This window comes from Carcharhinus amblyrhynchos, chromosome 26, assembly GCF_965287045.1.
Source record: "Carcharhinus amblyrhynchos chromosome 26, sCarAmb.v2.hapA, whole genome shotgun sequence".
NCBI classification, from domain to species: domain Eukaryota; kingdom Metazoa; phylum Chordata; class Chondrichthyes; order Carcharhiniformes; family Carcharhinidae; genus Carcharhinus; species Carcharhinus amblyrhynchos.
Window position 1 is genome coordinate 24096910 of NC_137349.1, and position 19075 is coordinate 24115984.

The following is a 19075-nucleotide window of genomic DNA, read 5'->3' on the forward strand; positions in this document are numbered from 1 at the left end:
CAAAGCTCAACATCAGCTTCTGTTTCAGCAAGTACAATAGCGCAAACAACTACAGTGAGCTCCACGGAAGCATCAACAACTGAAGCAACAACAGGCACGACACCACCCACATCAACAAGTGGTGAGTATATCCCTAAGCATTCATTGCAGCTATTCAATTCTCAGTCCTGAAAAACTACTGGTTGTTCGAAACAAATTAAAGACATTTGAAAATACTGCACTCGGATGTTGTTGGTTACAATTATACATGGAACAATCTCGTGATCCTTTCTCAATGAGACATACCTTCAATAGCAATTCAGTAGTACCTTCAGTAGGTATACCTTCAGTAGCATGTTAAATTACTCAGAAAATGCAGTATTGATGAGAATTGACAATATATAATGAACAACTGTTGGTGATATATTATCAATGCTCCGTATATCACACAATAAAAACATTGCCTGTTTTAGCAATAGTGGCAGAAACATCAGCTTCATTCCTGAAAAACTACAGCAAGTAAGAAATACATAAAGGATATAATAATAGATAATAGCATCCTGTTTTTTCATTCCTGCTTTGGAACATGCCATTAGTTATTTACTCTGTACATCTGCTGAAGAAAGTACATTTTCAACTAGAATGTTAGGAAGTGGTTTCAGGCATAGGTATCCCTCTTAAAGTCTGTCACCTATTTCAATAACTGCAGCAACAGAACAGTTAGCTGCAAACATACAGACATCCAGTACAGCACAAACTACCACATCAGCTCCTCTCCCAAGTACAATTGCATCAACAACTACACTGAGCTTGACAGAAGCATCAACTGCAGAAGCATCAATCACAATATCCCTCCCTTCAACAAGTAGTGAGTATACGAATGCTCTCTTCTCAGTTTTACCATCTCTATGCATTCCACTAACTCCAGGTATAGAAACAATTAATTGAATATATAAGTAAGCGCCACATAGAGTAATGCGCGAATGATATTTGTTCATGACACTTTTCTCAACATGTTTGCATTACATTACAATTTTAAGGCATTCCCTTCACTGCGGCACAGTGGCAATGTATGACCTTGCAATACCTAGTTGTAGCATTCTGAACTCTTCCAGCAACCACAATTACAAAAAGTCATAATTGAAATTTAATAAAATAATTCAGCATCATGTTTGCTTTGTGTATGTATATGCACAGGTAAAATGATATGTAAAAGAGCATTGGTGTTCTAATGCTCTCACAATTCCAAGCCATTTTATCCTGCTCACTGCCTTTCATTATACATGGGGTTTTGATACAAATTAGAACATCCAAATCCACTAAAATCATTAATATATCGTCCGTAATTTTCATTTCCCTCAATGCTAATAAACACATTCTTTTTAATTGCAGCGGCATCAGAATCAACAACAAATGCACCGACTTCCACCGCAGCACCAACATCACCATCAGCACCTACCTCACCAAGTACAATCGCACCAACATCTACAGCAAGTTCCACTGAATCACCCACACCTGAAGCAATGACAATAACAACATCAATCTCTTCAACAAGTGGTGAGTATGAGCGCTCCCGACTCAGTTGTAGCATTCTGAACATTTCCACTGACTCCAATTAGGCAACCTTAATGAAATTTAACAAAATAAGATACCATAATGTTGGCTACATGTATTCAGAGTAATGTGCAAATGCCATGCTTTGATACCTGCTTTGTAAGATTACATTTGATATACAGGGTAACTATCTAATGAAGAATCTGGATTATCAGCTATAAAGTTAGCATGTTGTTTGAGTTAATTTATACAAGTCTTTAAGCCTGTCACCTATTTTATTAACTACAGCATCTGAACAGTCGACTGCAAACACCGAGACATCCAGTGCAGCACAAACCATTGCATCTGCTCTTCCCTCAACAAGTACAATTGCATCAACAACTACACTGAGCTCAACAGAAGCATCGACAACTGCAGAAGTATCAATCACAACATCCCTCCCTTCAACAAGCAGTGAGTATAATAATGCCGTCTTATCAATTTTAACATCTCTATTCATTCTGCTAACTCCAAGTGTCAAAACAACTAGTTCAACGTAACAAAATTAACTACCAAGTAGAATAATGTGCAGATGAGATTTGCTCATTTGACTTTTCTTAACATGCCTAGTTTACATTACAATATTAAAGTTTTCACTGTGACACGGTGTCAATGTATGAGTGCACATTACCTAATTGTAGCATTCTGAACTCTTGCACTGAGTGCAATTAGGAACACATAATAAAAATGAACAAAAAAATACAACATAACGTTGGATACAAATATTCAGAGTAGAATAATTTACAAGTGCCAGGCTTTGATAACTGTTTGCAAAATTACGTTAGGTAGTTTCACTGTACATCAGATGACGAAGCTGGATTATCAGCTATGAAGCTAGCACGTTGTTTCAGTCATTTTGCAGCCGTCTTTAAGCCTGTCACCTATTTTAATAATTACAGCAACAGAACAGTCGACTGCAAACATTGAGACAGCCAGTAGAGCACAAACCACAACAGCAGCTTCTCCCTCATCAAGTACAATTGCATTGACAACTACCCTGAGCTCGACAGAAGCATCGACAACTGCAGAAGCATCAATCACAACGTCCATCCCTTCAACAAGAAGTGAGTATACGAGGGCTCTCTTATCAGTTTTAACATTTCTACTTGTTCCATTAACTCCAGGTATAGAAACAATTAATTGAATATAACAAAGGAAGCAACAAGTAGAATAATATGCAGATGAAATTTGCTCATTAGAGTTTTCTTAACATGACTTCTGTACACTAAAATAATAAAGATTTTGCTTCACTGCGGCACAGTGGCAATGTCTGAGCACTCGCTACATATTTGTAGCAGACTGAATTTTTCCACCGACTGCAACTATAAACACTCAGAATTGAAGTTTCATAAAATAATTCAGCATCATGTTTGCTATGCGTTTGTATAGGCATAGGATTAATGATATGTGAAAGAGCTCTAAAGCTGTCACAATTCCAGGACATGTTATCCTGCTTACTATCATTCATTATAAATGAGGTCTTGACAAACATTACAATGCAAATATGACATGAAATCATTAATGTACTGGTCAATCCTTTTCATGTCCCTCAATAACAAATAAATATTGTTTTTAATCACAGCAGCGTCACAATCGACAGCAAATGCACCGACCTCCACCGCAGCACCAACATCACCATCAGCACCTACCTCACCAAGTACAATAGCACCAACATCTACAGCAAGCTCCACTGAATCACCCACACCCGAAGCAACAACAATAACAACATCAATCCCTTCAACAAGTGGTGAGTATGAGTGTTCCTTACTCATTAACATTTCCACTGACTGCAATAAGACAAACTTCATGAAATTTAACAAAATAAGATATCATAATGTTGTTTACATGTATTCAGAGTAGAAGAATGTGCCATGCTTTGATACCCGATTTGTGAGATTACATTAGATCGTTACACTGCACATCAGGTGAAGTGTCTGGATTAACAGCTATAAGGTTAGCTTGTTGTTTGAGTTAATTTGAACAACTCTTTAAGTCTGTCACCTATTTTAATAATGACAGCATCAGAACAGTCAACTGCAAACATTGAGACATCCAGTACAGCACAAACCACTGCATCAGCTCTTCCCTCAACAAGTACAATTGCATCAACAACTACACTGAGCTCAACAGAAGCATCGACAACTGCAGAAGCATCAATCACAACATCCATCCCTTCAACAGTTAGTGAGTACATGAGTGCTTTCTTATCAATTTTAACATCTTTGTGCATTCCTTAACTCCAGATATAGAAACAATTAATTGAATGTATTAAAACAACCCCGAGTACAGTAATGTGCAGAGGGGATTTACTGATCTGAGTTGTGCCTATCTGCCAATTTACATTACTAAATTCCATGTTATGTGAATCAATTTAATACTGAGGCAATACATTCTGTGTGTTTTTCCAAGCTGTTGGTACTTTCCTAAGACTATCATCTATTTTAATAACAGCAGAAGAATCTTCAGCTGCACTTACTGAGACATCCAAAGCAGCACAAAGCTCAACATCAGCTTCTGTCCCAACAAGTACAATAGTGCAAACATCTACAGTGAGCTCCACTGAAGTATCAACAACTGAAGCAACAACAGGCACTACACCACCCCCATCAACAAGTGGTGAGCATATCAAAGCATTCTTTGCAGATATTCTATTCTCAGTCCTGACAAACTACAGCAAGTTACAAACACATAAATGATCTGATAATACGAGAGTAGTATCCTCTTTTTCCATAGCTGCTTTTACAAGGTGCCATTAGTTATTTGCACTGTATAATATGACAAGGAAGGTGGAGCATTAGCTCATGTTCGGAAGTAGTTTCAGCCATTTTGTATAACTTTTTAAGCCTGTGTTCTATTTTAATTACCGCAGCAACAGAACAGTCAACTACAAGCATACAGACATCCAGTACAGCACAAACCATTACATCAGGTCCGCCCTCAACAAGTACAATTGCATCAACAACTACGCTGAGCTCAACAGAAGCATCGACAACTGCAGAAGCATCAATCACAACATCCCTCCCTTCAACAAGTAGTGAGTATATGAGAGCTCTTTTATCAGTTTTAACATCTCTATGCTTTCCTTGAACAAAGTAGAGAAACAACTAATTTGACGTATCCAAAGGAAGCCCCAAGAAGATGAGATTTGCTCATTAGAGTTTTCTTAACATGTCTGGCTTGCAATAAAACAGTAAATCTTTTACTTTCACTGACTGCAGTCACTAAAGCTCATAATTGAAATTTAATAAAACAATTCAGCATCATGATTGCTACACTATTCTGCTAACCCAGGTATGGAAACAATTAATTGACTGCATCAAATGTGAGTCCCACCTAGAGTAATTTGCAGATAGGATTTGTTCATTCAACTTTTATTAAAATGTCTGCCTTACATTATAATGTTAAAACATTTCCTTCACTGCAGCACAATGGCAACGTATGACTGTGCAATGCCTAGTAGTAGCATTCTGAACTTTTACACTGACTGCAATTGCAAATACTGATAATTGAAATTTAATAAAATAATTCAGCATCATGTTTGTTATGTGTATGCACAGAATTAATGATATATAAAAGAGCATTGGTGCTCTAATGCTGTCAAAATTCCAGGCCATTTTATTCTGCTCACTATCATTCATTGTACATATGCTTTGAGAAAAATTACAAGACGAATATAAAGTAAAATTATTACAGTATTGAAATACCCTTTTCAATCCTCTCAAGAACAATAAACACTTCATTTAATCACAACAGCATCAGAATCGACAGCAAATTCACTGACTTCCACTGTAGCACCAACATCACCATCAGCACCTACCTCACCAAGTACAATATCACCAACATCTATAGCAAGCTCCACTAAATCATCCACACCTGAAGCAACTACAATAATAACATCAATCCCTGCAACAAGTGGTGAGTATGACAGCTCTCCTACTCAGTTATAGCATTCTGAACATTTCCACTAATTGCAATTAGACAAACTTAATGGAATTTAACAATATAAGATAGCATAATGTTGGCTACATGTATTCAGAGTAGAATAATATGCAAATATCAGGCTTTGGTTTCTGCTTTGCAAGATTACATTGCAAAGTTACACTCTATATCAGATGAAGAATCTGGATCATCAGCTGTAATGTTAGCATGTTGTTTGAGTGAATTCTTTAAGCCTGTCACCTATTTTAACAGCTACAGCAGCTGAACAGTCGACTGCAAACATACAGACATCCAATACAGCACAAACCACTATATCAGCTGCTCCCTCAACAAGTACAATTGCATCAACAACTACACTGAGCTCAACAGAAACATCAAAAACTGCAGAAGCATCAATCACAACATTCCTCCCTTCAACAAGTAGTGAGTATATGAGTGCTCTCTTATCAGGATTAACAACTCTATGCATTCCATTAATTCCAAGTATAGAAACAATCAATTGAATGTGTGAAAAGCAAGCCCTTAGAAGAGTAATGTGCAGACGGGATTTGCTCATTAGGGTTGTTTTAACATGCCAAGTTACATTGCTGAATTTCATGTTATATAAAGAAAACTGATTTTTATGCGAGACATTTAATGTGTTTTTCCATGCTGTTTGTAACTTCCTACAACTGTCACCTATTTTAATCACAGGAGAAGAATCTTCAGCTGCAACTACTGAGACATCCACAGCAGCACAAAGCTCAAGTACAATAGCGCAAACAACTACAGTGAGTTCCACTGAAGCATCAACAACTGAAGCAACAACAGGCACTACACCACTCCCATCAACAAGTGGTGAGTATATCAAAGCTTTCTTTGCAGCTATTCCATTCCAAATCCTGAAAAACTACTGGAAGTTAGAAACACATGAAGGATCTGATAATAGAGTGGTGTCCTGTTTTTTGATACCTACTTTGCGAGATGCTTTCAGTTCGTTGCATTGTATCTTCAGACGAGAAAGATGGATTATGAGCTTTAATGTTAGAATGTTGTCCAGACGTTTTGTGTCACACTTTCAGTGTGTTATCTATTTTAATAACTCCAGCAACAGAACAAACTACAGGAAGTAAGAAACACGTAAAGGATATAATAATAATATGACAATAGCATCCTGTTTTTTCAAGCTGCTTTGCAACATGCCATTAGTTATTTACACTACATATCAGCCGAAGATAGTGCATTTCAAGCTAGAATGTTCGCAAGTGGTTTCAGGCACAGGTATCCCCCTTTAAGCCTGTCTTCTATTTTAATAACTGCAGCAACAGAACAGTCAACTGCAAGCATACAGACATCCAGTGTACCACAATCCACTCCATCAGGTCCTCCCTCAACAAGTGCAATTGCATCAACAACTACACCGAGTTCGAATGAAGCATTGGCAACTGCAGAATCATCAATCACATCTCTTTCTTCAACAGGTGGTGAGTATAAGAGTGCTCTCTCATCAGTTTTAACATCTTTATGTATTCTAACTCCAAGTATAGAAACAATTAATTGAACATGTCAAAAGTAAACCCCACATAGAATAATGTGCAGATGCGATTTGTTCATTCGACTTTTCTCAACATGTCTGTCTTACATTACAATGTTAAAGCATTTCATTCACTGCAGCACAGTGGCAATGTATGACTGCGCAATGCCTTGTTGTAGCATTCTGAATTCTTTCACCAATTGCAATTGCAAAAAAGTCATAATTGAAATTTAATAAAATAATTCAGCATCATGTTGGCGATGTGTATGCATATGCACAGGATGAATGATATATAAAAGAGCACTGGTGCTCTAATGCTTATCCTGCTCTCTATTGTTCATTATACATGGGTTTTGACAAAAATTACAACATACAAATGCAATAAAATCATTAATATATCAGTCCAAATTTTTCATTTCTCACAATAATGATAAACATTTCATTTAATCACAGCAGCAACAGAATCGACAGCAAATGCACCGACTTCCACCGCAGCCCCAACATCACCATCAGCACCTACCTCACCAAGTACAACAGCACCAACATCTACAGCAAGCTCCACTGAATCACCCACACCTGAAGCAACAACAATAACAACATCAATCCCTTCAACAAGTGGTGAGTATGAGTGCTCCCTACTCAGTTGTAACATTCTGAACACTTCCATCGACTGCAATCAGAGCAACTTAATGAAATTTTTAAAAATAATATATTTGGAGTAGAATAATGTGTAAATGCCATATGTTGTTACTTGCTAAGAAAGATTACATTGGGTAGTCACACTGCATAATCAGACAAAGAATGTATGTTATCAGCTATAATGTTTGGTATTATGCCATTTCTGTCATTTTGTGTAACTCTTTAAGCCTGTCACCTATTTTACTAACTGCAGCATCAGAACAGTCGACCACAAACATACAGACATCCAGTGCAGCACAAACCACTACATCAGCTGCTGCCTCAACAAGTACAATTGCATCAACAACTACACAGAGCTCAACAGAAGCATCGACAACTGTGGAAGCATCAATCACAACACCCTTCCCTTCAACAAGTAGTGAGTATATGAGTGCCGTCTTATCAATTTTAACATCTCTATTCATTCTGCTAACTCCAAGTGTCGAAACAACTAATTCAATGTAACAAAATTAAGCCCCAGGTAGAATAATGTGCAGATGAGATTTGCTCATTTGACTTTTCTTAACATGCCTGGTTTACATTACAATATTAAAGCTTTCACTGTGACACAGTGGCAATGTATGAGTGCGCATTACCTAATTGTAGCATTCTGAACTCTCGCACTGACTACAGTTGGTAACACATGATCAAAATGAACAAAATAATACAGCATAATGTTGGATACAAATATTCAGAGTAGAATAATTTACAAGTGCCATGCTTTGATAACTGTTTGCAAGATTACATTAGGCAGTTTCACTGTACATCAGATGATGAAACTGGATTATCAGATATGAAGCTAGCATGTGTTTCAGTCATTTTGCAGCCGTCTTTAAGCCTGTCACCTATTTTAATAATTACAGCAACAGAACAGTTGACTGCAAACATTGAGACATTCAGTACAGCACAAACCACAACGGCAGCTCCTCCCTCAACAAGTACAATTGCATTAACAACTACACTGAGTTCGACAGAAGCATCGACAACTGCAGAAGCATCAATCACAACGTCCATCCCTTCAACAAGAAGTGAGTATACGAGGGCTCTCTTATCAGTCTTAACATTTCTATTCATTCCATTAACTCCAGGTATAGAAACAATTAATTGAATATAACAAAGGAAGCAACAAGTAGAATAATGTGCAGATGAAATTTGCTCATTAGAGTTTTCTTAACATGACTTCCGTACATTAAAATAATAAAGATTTTACTTCACTGCGGTGCAGTGGCAATGTGTGAGTGCTCGCTACGTATTTGTAGCAGTCTGAATTTTTCCACCGACTGCAACTATAAACACTCAGAATTGAAGTTTCATAAAATAATTCAGCATCATGATTGCCATGCGTTTGTATAGGCATAGGATTAATGATATGTAAAAGAGCTCTAAAGCTGTCACAATTCCAGGACATTTTATCCTGCTTACTATCATTCATTATACATGGGGTTTTGACAAACACTACAACACAAATATGAAGTGAAATCATTGATATGCTGGTCAATCCTTTTCATGTCCCTCAATAACAGTAAATATTGCTTTTAATCACAGCAGCGTCAGAATCGACAGCAAATGCACCGACTTCCACCGCAGCACCAACATCACCATCAGCACCTACCTCACCAAGTACAATAGCACCAACATCTACAGCAAGCTCCACTGAGTCATCCACACCTGAAGCAACAACAATAACAACATCAATCCCTTCAACAAGTGGTGAGTATGAGTGTTCCCTACTCAATTATAGCATTCTTATTGCAGTCATTTCCACTGACTGCAATAAGACAAACTTCATGAAATTTAACAAAATAAGATATCATAATGTTGTTTACATGTATTCAGAGTAGAATAATGTGCAAATGCCATCCTTTGATACCCACTTTGGAAGATTACATTAGATCTTTACACTGCACATCAGATGAAGTGTCTGGATTAACAGCTATAATGTTAGCATGTTGTTTGAGCTAATTTGAACAACTCTTTAAGTCTGTCACCTATTTGAATAATGACAGCATCAGAACAGTCGACTGCAAACATTGAGACATCCAGTACAGCACAAACCACTACATCAGCTCTTCCCTCAACAAGTACAATTGCATCAACAACTACACTGAGCTCAACAGAAGCATCAAAACCTGCAGAAGCATCAATCACAACATCCCTCCCTTCAACGAGTAGTGAGTATATGAGTGCTCTCTTATCAATTTTAACATCTTTGTGCATTCCTTAACTCCAGATATAGAAACAATTAATTGAATGTATTAAAAGCAAGCCCCGAGTAGATAATGTGCAGACGGGATTTGCTGATTAGAGTTGTGTCTACATGCCAAGTTACGTTACTAAATTCCATGTCATGTGAATAAAGTTGATTTTTATGTGAGACATTGTGTGTTTTTCCACGCTGTTTGTAACTTCCTAAGACTATCACCTATGTTAATAACAGCAGAAGAACCTTCAACTGCAATGACTGAGACATCCACAGCAGCACAAAGCTCAACACCAGCTTCTATCTCAACAAGTACAATAGTGCAAACAACTGCAGTGAGCTCCACTGAAGCATCAACAACTGAAGCAATAACAGGCACTACACCACTCCCATCAACAAGTGGTGAGTATATCAAAGCATTCTTTGCATATAATCTGTTCTCAGTCCTGACAAACCACAGCAAGTTACAAACACATAAATGATCTGATAACACTAGAGTAGTATCCTCTTCTTTCATAGCTGCTTTTACAAGGTGCTATTCATTATTTGCACTGTATAATACAACAAGGAAGGTGGAGCATCAGCTAATGTTGGGAAGTAGTTTCAGCCATTTTGTATAACTCTTTAAGCCTGTGTTCTATTTTAATTCCTGCAGCAACAGAACAGTCAACTACAAGCATACAGACATCCAGTACAGCACAAACCATTACATCAGCTCCACCCTCAACAAGTGCAATTGCATCAACAACTACGCTGAGCTCAACAGAAGCATCGACAACTGCAGAAGCATCAATCACAACATCCCTCCCTTCAACAAGTCGTGAGTATATGAGAGCTCTTTTATCAGTTTTAACATCTCTATGCTTTCCTTGAACAAAGTATATAAACAACTAATTTGACGGATCAAAAGCAAGCCCCAAGAAGATGAGATTTGCTCATTGGAGGTTTCTTAACATGCCTGGCTTACAATAAAACAGTAAAGCTTTTACTTTCACTGACTGCAGTCACAAAAGCTCAATTGAAATTTAATAAAACAATTCAGCATCATGTTTGCAACACTATTCTGCTAACCCAGGTATGGAAATAATTAATTGAATGTATCAAATGTGAGTCCCACGTAGAGTAATTTGCAGATAAGATTTGTTCATTCAACTTTTATCGATACGTCTGCCTTACGTTATAATGTTGAAGCATTTCCTTCACTGCAGCACAACAGCAATGTATAACTGTGCAATGCCTAGTAGTAGCATTCTGAACTCTTCCAATGACTGCAATTGCAAATACTGATAATTGAAATTTAATAAAATAATTCAGCATGATTTTTGCTATGTGTACGCACAGGATTAATGATATGTAAAAGAGCATTGGTGCTCTAATGCTGTCACAATTCCAGGACATTTTATCCTGCTGTCTGTCATTCATTATACATATGCTTTGAGAAAAATTACAAGATGAATATAAAGTAAAATTAGTACAGTATTGAACTACTCTTTTCAATCATCTCAAGAACAATAAACACTTTATTTAATCACAACAGCATCAGAATCAACAGCAAATGCACTGACTTCCACCGTAGCACCAACATCACCATCAGCACCTACCTCACCAAGTACAACAGCACCAACATCTATAGCAAGCTCCACTGAATCATCCACACTTGAAGCAATGACAATAACAACATCAATCCCTTCAACAAGTGGTGAGTATGAGAGCTCCCTACTCAGTTGTAGCATTCTGAACATTTATACTAATTGTAATCAGACAAACTTAATGGGATTTAACAATATAAGATAGCATACTGTTGGCTATATAGTTTCAGAGTAGAATAATATGCAAATACCATGCTTTGGTATCTGCTTTGCAAGATTACATTACAAAGTTACACTCTCTATCCTTTGAAGAATCTGGATTATCAGCTGTAATGTTAGCATGTTGTTTGAGTGAATTTGTACAATTCTTTAAGCCTGTCACCTATTTTAATAGCTACAGCATCTGAACAGTTGACTGCAAACATACAGACATCCAGTACAGCACAAACCACTATATCAGCTGCTCCCTCAACAAGTACAATTGCATCAACAACTACACTGAGCTCAACCGAAACATTAAAAACCGCAGAAGCATCAATCACAACATCCCTCCCTTCAACAAGTAGTGAGTATACAAGTGCTCTCTTATCAGGTTTAACAACTCTATGCATTCCATTAATTCCAAGTATAGAAACAATTAATTGAATGTGTTAAAAGCAAGCACCAACTAGAGTAACGTGCAGACGGGATTTGCTCATTAGAGTTGTTTTAACATGCTAAGTTACATTACTAAATTTCATGTTATATAAAGAAAATTGATTTTTACACGAGACATTACATGTGTTTTTCCATGCTGTTTGTAACTTCCGATGACTATCATCTATTTTAATCACAGGAGAAGAGTCTTCAGCTGCAATGACTGAGACATCCACAGCAGCACAAAGCTCAACACCAGCTTCTTTCTCAACAAGTACAATAGTGCAAACAACTACAGTGAGCTCCACTGAAGCATCAACAACTGAAGCAACAATAGGCACTACACCACTCCCATCAACAAGTGGTGAGTATATCAAAGCTTTCTTTGCAGCTATTCCATTCCAAATCCTGAAAAACTACTGGAAGTTAGAAACACATGAAGGATCTGATAATAGAGTGGTGTCCTGTTTTTTGATACCTACTTTGCGAGATGCTTTCAGTTCGTTGCATTGTATCTTCAGACGAGGAAGATGGATTATCAGCTTTAATGTTAGAATGTTGTCCAGATGTTTTGTATCACACTTTCAGTGTGTTATCTATTTTAATAACTCCAGCAACAGAACAAACTACAGGAAGTAAGAAACACGTAAAGGATATAATAATATGACAACAGCATCCTGTTTTCTCAAGCTGCTTTGCAAGATGCCATTAGTTATTTACACTATATATCAGCTGAAGAAAGTGCATTTTAAGCTAGAATGTTCGCAAGTAGTTTCAGGCACAGGTATCCCTCCTTAAGCCTGTCTTCTATTTTAATAACTGCAGCAACAGAACAGTCAACTGCAAGCATACAGACATCCAGTACAGCACAATCCACTCCATCAGTTCCTCCCTCAACAAGTGCAATTGCATCAACAACTACACTGAGCTCGAATGAAGCATCGACAATTGCAGAATCATCAATCACATCTCTTTCTTCAACAGATAGTGAGCATATGAGTGCACTCTCATCAATTTTAACATCTTTATGTATTCTAACTCCAACTATAGGAACAATTAATTGAACATGTCAAAAGTAAACCCCACATAGAATAAAGTGCAGATGTCATTTGTTCATTTGACTTTTCTCAACATGTCTGTCTTACATTACAATGTTAAAGCATTTCATTCACTGTAGCATAGTGGCAATGTATGACTGTGCAATGCCTTGTTGGAGCATTCTGAATTCTTTCACCAATTGCATATGCAAAAAAGCCATAATTGAAATTTAATAAAATAATTCAGCATCATGTTGGCGATGTATATGCATATGCACAGGATGAATGATATGTAAAAGAGCATTGGTGCTCTAATGCTTATCCTGCTCTCTATTGTTCATTATTCATGGGTTTTGACAAAAATTACAACATACAAATGCAATAAAATCATTAATGTATCAGTCCAAATTTTTCATTTCCCTCAATAATGATAAACACTTCATTTAATCACAGCAGCATCAGAATCGACAGCAAATGCACTGACTTCCACCGCAGCACCAACATCACCAACCTCACCAAGTACAATAGCACCAACATCTACAGCAACTGAATCACCCACACCTGAAGCAACGACAATAACAACATCAATCCCTTCAACAAGTGGTGAGTGTGAGCTCTCCCGACTCAGTCATACATTCTGAATTCTGGCACTGACTGCAATTATGAAAGCTGAATAAAAATAAGATAGCATAATGTTGGCTACAGATATTCAGAATAGAATAATGTGCGAATACCATGTTTGATACCTGCTTTGCAAGATTACTCTTGATAGTTACACTGTATATCAGACAAAAGATAGGATTATCAGCTATAATGTTCGGGTGTAGTTTCAGGCATTTTGTTTAACTCTTTAAGCCTGTCACCTATTCTGCAGCAACAGAACAGTCAGCTGCAAACATACAGACATCCAATACAGCACAAACCACCACGTCAGCTCCTCCCTCAACTAGTACAATTGCATCAACAACTACACTGAGCTCGACAGAAGCATCAATCACAATATCCCTCTCTTCAACAAGTAGAGAGTATATGAATGCTCTCTTAGTTTTACCATCTCTATGCATTCCACTAACTCCAGGTATAGAAACAATTAATTGAATATATAAAAGTAAACACCACATAGAGTAATGCGCAAATGATATTTGTTCATGACACTTTTCTCAACATGTTTGCATTACATTACAATTTTAAGGCATTCCCTTCACTGCGGCACAGTGGCAATGTATGACCTTGCAATACCTAGTTGTAGCATTCTGAACTCTTCCAGCAACCGCAATTACAAAAAGTCATAATTGAAATTTAATAAAATAATTCAGCATCATGTTTGCTTTGTGTACATATATGCACAGGTAAAATGATATGTAAAACAGCATTGGTGCTCTATTGCTGTCACTATTCCAGGCCATTTTATCCTGCTCACTATCATTCATTATACATGGGGTTTTGATACAAATTATGGCGAATGTGGACTGGGGGAGCGCGTTGGAAGGTAGGTCTGCTGAGGAGCAGTGGAGGATCTTTAAGGAGATCTTTCTTGGTGCTCAGCGGAAATTTATTCCGATGGTCAAAAAGGACCGTAGGAGGAGAGGTAATCAGCCGTGGATAACGAAGGAGGTGAAGGAAAGTGTTAAATTAAAAGCGGAGGCGTTTAGAGTAGCAAAGAGTAGTGGGCGAGAAGAGGATTGGGAGAGGTTTAAATGTCAACAAAGATTGATAAAGAAAGTGATGAAGAAGGGTAGGATAAACTATGAAACTGGGCTAGCGCTTAATATAAAAAAGGATAGCAAGAGTTTTTATAAGTATATAAAAAGGAAGAGGCTGGCTAGGGTGAACGTTGGACCCTTAGAGGATGAGAAAGGGGACTTAGTGGTAGGGGATGGGGAAATGGCTGAGGTCTTGTATAACTTTTTTGTTTCGGTCTTCACGGAGGAGGACGTGAATAATTTGCCGGGTGTTAGAGATGGAAAGGTGGTAGGACTGGAGGGTCTCGATGACATTACTGTTACTAGAGAGGTGGTGCTCGACAGACTGGAGGGGCTGATTGTGGACAAGTCCCTAGGACCGGATGGAATGCATCCGAGGGTTCTGAAAGAAATGGCGGAGGTGATAGTGGATGCCTTGGTGGTTATTTTCCAGACGTCGCTGGATTCCGGGGAAGTGCCGGAAGATTGGAAAGCGGCTAATATTACGCCATTGTTTAAGAAGGGTGCCAGGCAAAAGGCAGGGAATTATAGGCCGGTTAGTTTAACGTCTGTTGTAGGTAAAATGTTAGAATCCGTCATTAAGGAGGAAATAGCGAGGCATCTTGAGGGGAATTGCTTGATAGAGCAGAAGCAGCATGGTTTCATTAAAGGGAAGTCGTGTCTGACAAATTTACTTGAGTTCTATGAGGATGTGTCTAGGGTGGTGGATAGAGGAGAGCTGGTGGATGTGGTCTTTCTTGATTTTCAGAAGGCGTTTGGCAAGGTACCTCACAAGAGGTTATTGCAGAAGGTCAGGGGACATGGAGTTGGGGGTAGTGTGTTAGCGTGGATAGAGGACTGGTTGTCAACTAGGAGGCAGAGAGTGGGGGTCGATGGGTGCTATTCGGATTGGCGGTTGGTGACTAGTGGAGTGCCTCAGGGGTCGGTGCTGGGGCCTCAGCTATTTACCATTTATATAGATGATCTGGAGGAGGGAACCGAGTGTATGGTGTCGAAATTTGCTGATGACACCAAGATTGGTGGAAAGGCAAATTGTGCGGAGGGTGTGGAGAGTCTGCAGAAGGATCTAGATAGGCTGGGCGAATGGGCCAGGAACTGGCAAATGGAATTTAATGTTGGCAAGTGCGAGGTGGTCCCCTTTGGTAGGAATAATGGTAGGAAGGACTATTACTTACGTGGAGAAAAACTGCAGCAGGCGGCGGTGCAGAGGGACCTCGGGGTCCTTGTGCATGAGTTGCAAAAACCCAGCTTGCAGGTGCAGCAGGTGGTCAGGAAGGCAAATGGGATGCTGGCCTTCATAGCGAGGGGGATTGAATATAAAAGTAGGGAGGTCTTGCTGCGGCTGTATAGGGCATTGATGAGGCCACAGCTGGAGTACTGTGTGCAGTTTTGGGCGCCGTACTTACGCAAGGATATTTTGGCCTTGGAGGGAGTGCAGAGGAGGTTTACTAGGCTGATACCGGAGTTGAGGGGGTTGAGCTATGAGGAGAGGCTGAATAAACTAGGCTTGTACTCGTTAGAGTTTAGAAGAATGAGGGGAGATCTCATTGAGACGTATAAGATGATGTATGGGATGGATAGGATAGAGGTGGAGAGACTCTTCCCGCTCAGAAAGGACAGTAGGACTAGGGGGCACAGCCTCAAGATAAATGGGGGGCAGTTGAGAACAGAGTTGAGGAAGAACTTCTTCACTCAAAGGGTGGTGAATCTCTGGAATTCTCTGCCTGTTGAAGTGGTGGAGGCTACCTCGCTAAATATTTTTAAGAAGAGGGTTGATGGGTTTTTGATAAGAGAGGGGATTAAGGGTTATGGGGAGAGGGCGGGAGTGTGGAACTGAGCCACGACAGATCAGCCATGATCTTATTGAATGGCGGGGCAGGCTCGTAGGGCCAGATGGCCTACTCCTGCTCCTATTTCTTATGTTCTTATGTTCTTATATCGTCCATAATTTTCATTTCCCTCAATACTAATAACCACATTCTTTTTAATTGCAGCGGCATCAGAATCGACAACAAATGCACTGGCTTCCACCGCAGCACCAACACCACCATCAGCCCCTACCTCACCAAGTACAATAGCACCAACATCTACAGCAAGCTCCACTGAATCACCCACACCTGAAGCAACAACAATAACATCAATCACTTCAACAAGTGGTGAGTATGAGCGCTCCGTACTCAGTTGTAGCATTCTGAACATTTCCACTGATTCCAATTAGGTAACCTTAATGAAATTTAACAAAATAAGATATCATAATGTTGGCTACATGTATTCAGAGTAGAATAATGTGCAAATGCCATGCTTTGATACCCGCTTTGTTAGATTACATTAGATAGTTACACTGTACATCAAACAAAGAATCTGGATTATCAGCTATAAAGTTAGCATGTTGTTTGAGTTAATTTATACAAGCCTTTAAGCCTGTCACCTATGTTAATAACTACAGCATCAGAACTGTCGACTGCAAACATTGAGACATCCAATACAGCACAAACCACTAATTCAGCTCCTCCTTCAACAAGTACAATTGCATCAACAACTACACTGATCTCAACAGAAGCATCGACAACTGCAGAAGCATCAATCGCAACATCCCTCCCTTCAACAAGTAGTGAGTATACGAGTGCTCTCTTATCAGTTTTAACATCTCTGTGCATTCCTTGAACTAAGTATTGAAACAGCTAATTCAGTGTATCAAAGGCAAGCACCCAGGAGATGAAATTTGCCCATTCCAGTTTTCTTAACATGCCTGGCTTACAACGAAATAGTAAAGCTTTTACTTCCACCGACTGCAGTTACAAAAGCTCATAATTGAAGTTTAATAATATAATGCAGCATCATGTTGGCTACATGTACGCACAGGATTAATGATATGTAAAAGAACATTGGTGCTCTAATGCTATCACAATTCCAGGACATTTTATCCTGCTCTCTGTCATTTATTATACATGGGGTTTTGAGAAAAATTACAACACAAATATGAAGTCAAATCATTGTAATAATTGTCTAGCCTTTTCAATCTCCTCAAAAACAATGAACACTTTATTTAATCACAGCAGCATCAGAATCGACAGCAAATGCACTGACTTCCACCGCAGCATCAACATCACCATCAGCACCTACCTCACGAAGTACAATAGCACCAACATCTACAGCAAGCTCCACTGAATCACCCACACCTGAAGCACCAACAATAACAACATCAATCCCTTCAACAAGTGGTGAGTATGAGTGCTCCCTACTCAGTTGTAACATTCTGAACACTTCCACAGATTGCAATTAGAGCAACTTAATGAAATTTTAAAAAATAATATATTCAGAGTAGAATAATGTGTAAATGCCATATTTTGTTACTTGCTTTGCAAGATTACATTGGATAGTTACACTGTATATCAAACAAAGAATGCATGTTGTCAGCTATAATGTTTGGTATTATGTCATTTCTGTCATTTTGTGTAACTCTTTATGCCTGTCATTTTACTAACTGCAGCATCAGAACAGTCGGCTGCAAACATACAGACATCCAATGCAGCACAAACCACTACAACAGCTGCTGCCTCAACAAGTACAATTGCATCAACAACTACACTGATCTCAACAGAAGCATCGACAACTGCAGAAGCATCAATCACAACATCGCTCCCTCCAACAAGTAGTGAGTATATGAATGCCATCTTATCAATTTTAACATCTCTATTCATTCTGCTAACTCCAAGTGTCGAAACAACTAGTTCAATGTAACAAAATTAATTACCAAGTAGAATAATGTGCAGATGAGATTTGCTCATTTGACTTTTCTTAACATGCCTGGTTTACATTACAATATTAAAGCTTTCACTGCAACACGGTGTCAATGTATGAGTGCACACTACCTAATTGTAGCATTCTGAACTCTTGCACTGACTACAGTTAGTAACACGTAATCAAAATGAACAAAATAATACAGCATAATGTTGGATACAAATATTCAGAGTGGAATAATTCACAAGTGCCAGGCTTTGATAACTGTTTGCAAAATTACATTAGGTAGTTTCACTGTACATCAGATGACAAAGCTGGATTATCAGCTATGAAGTTAGCATGTTGTTTCAGTCATTTTGCAGCCGTCTTTAAGCCTGTCACCTATTCTAATAACTGCAGCAACAGAACAGTCGACTGCAAACATTGAGACATTCAGTACAGCACAAACCACAACAGCAGCTTCTCCC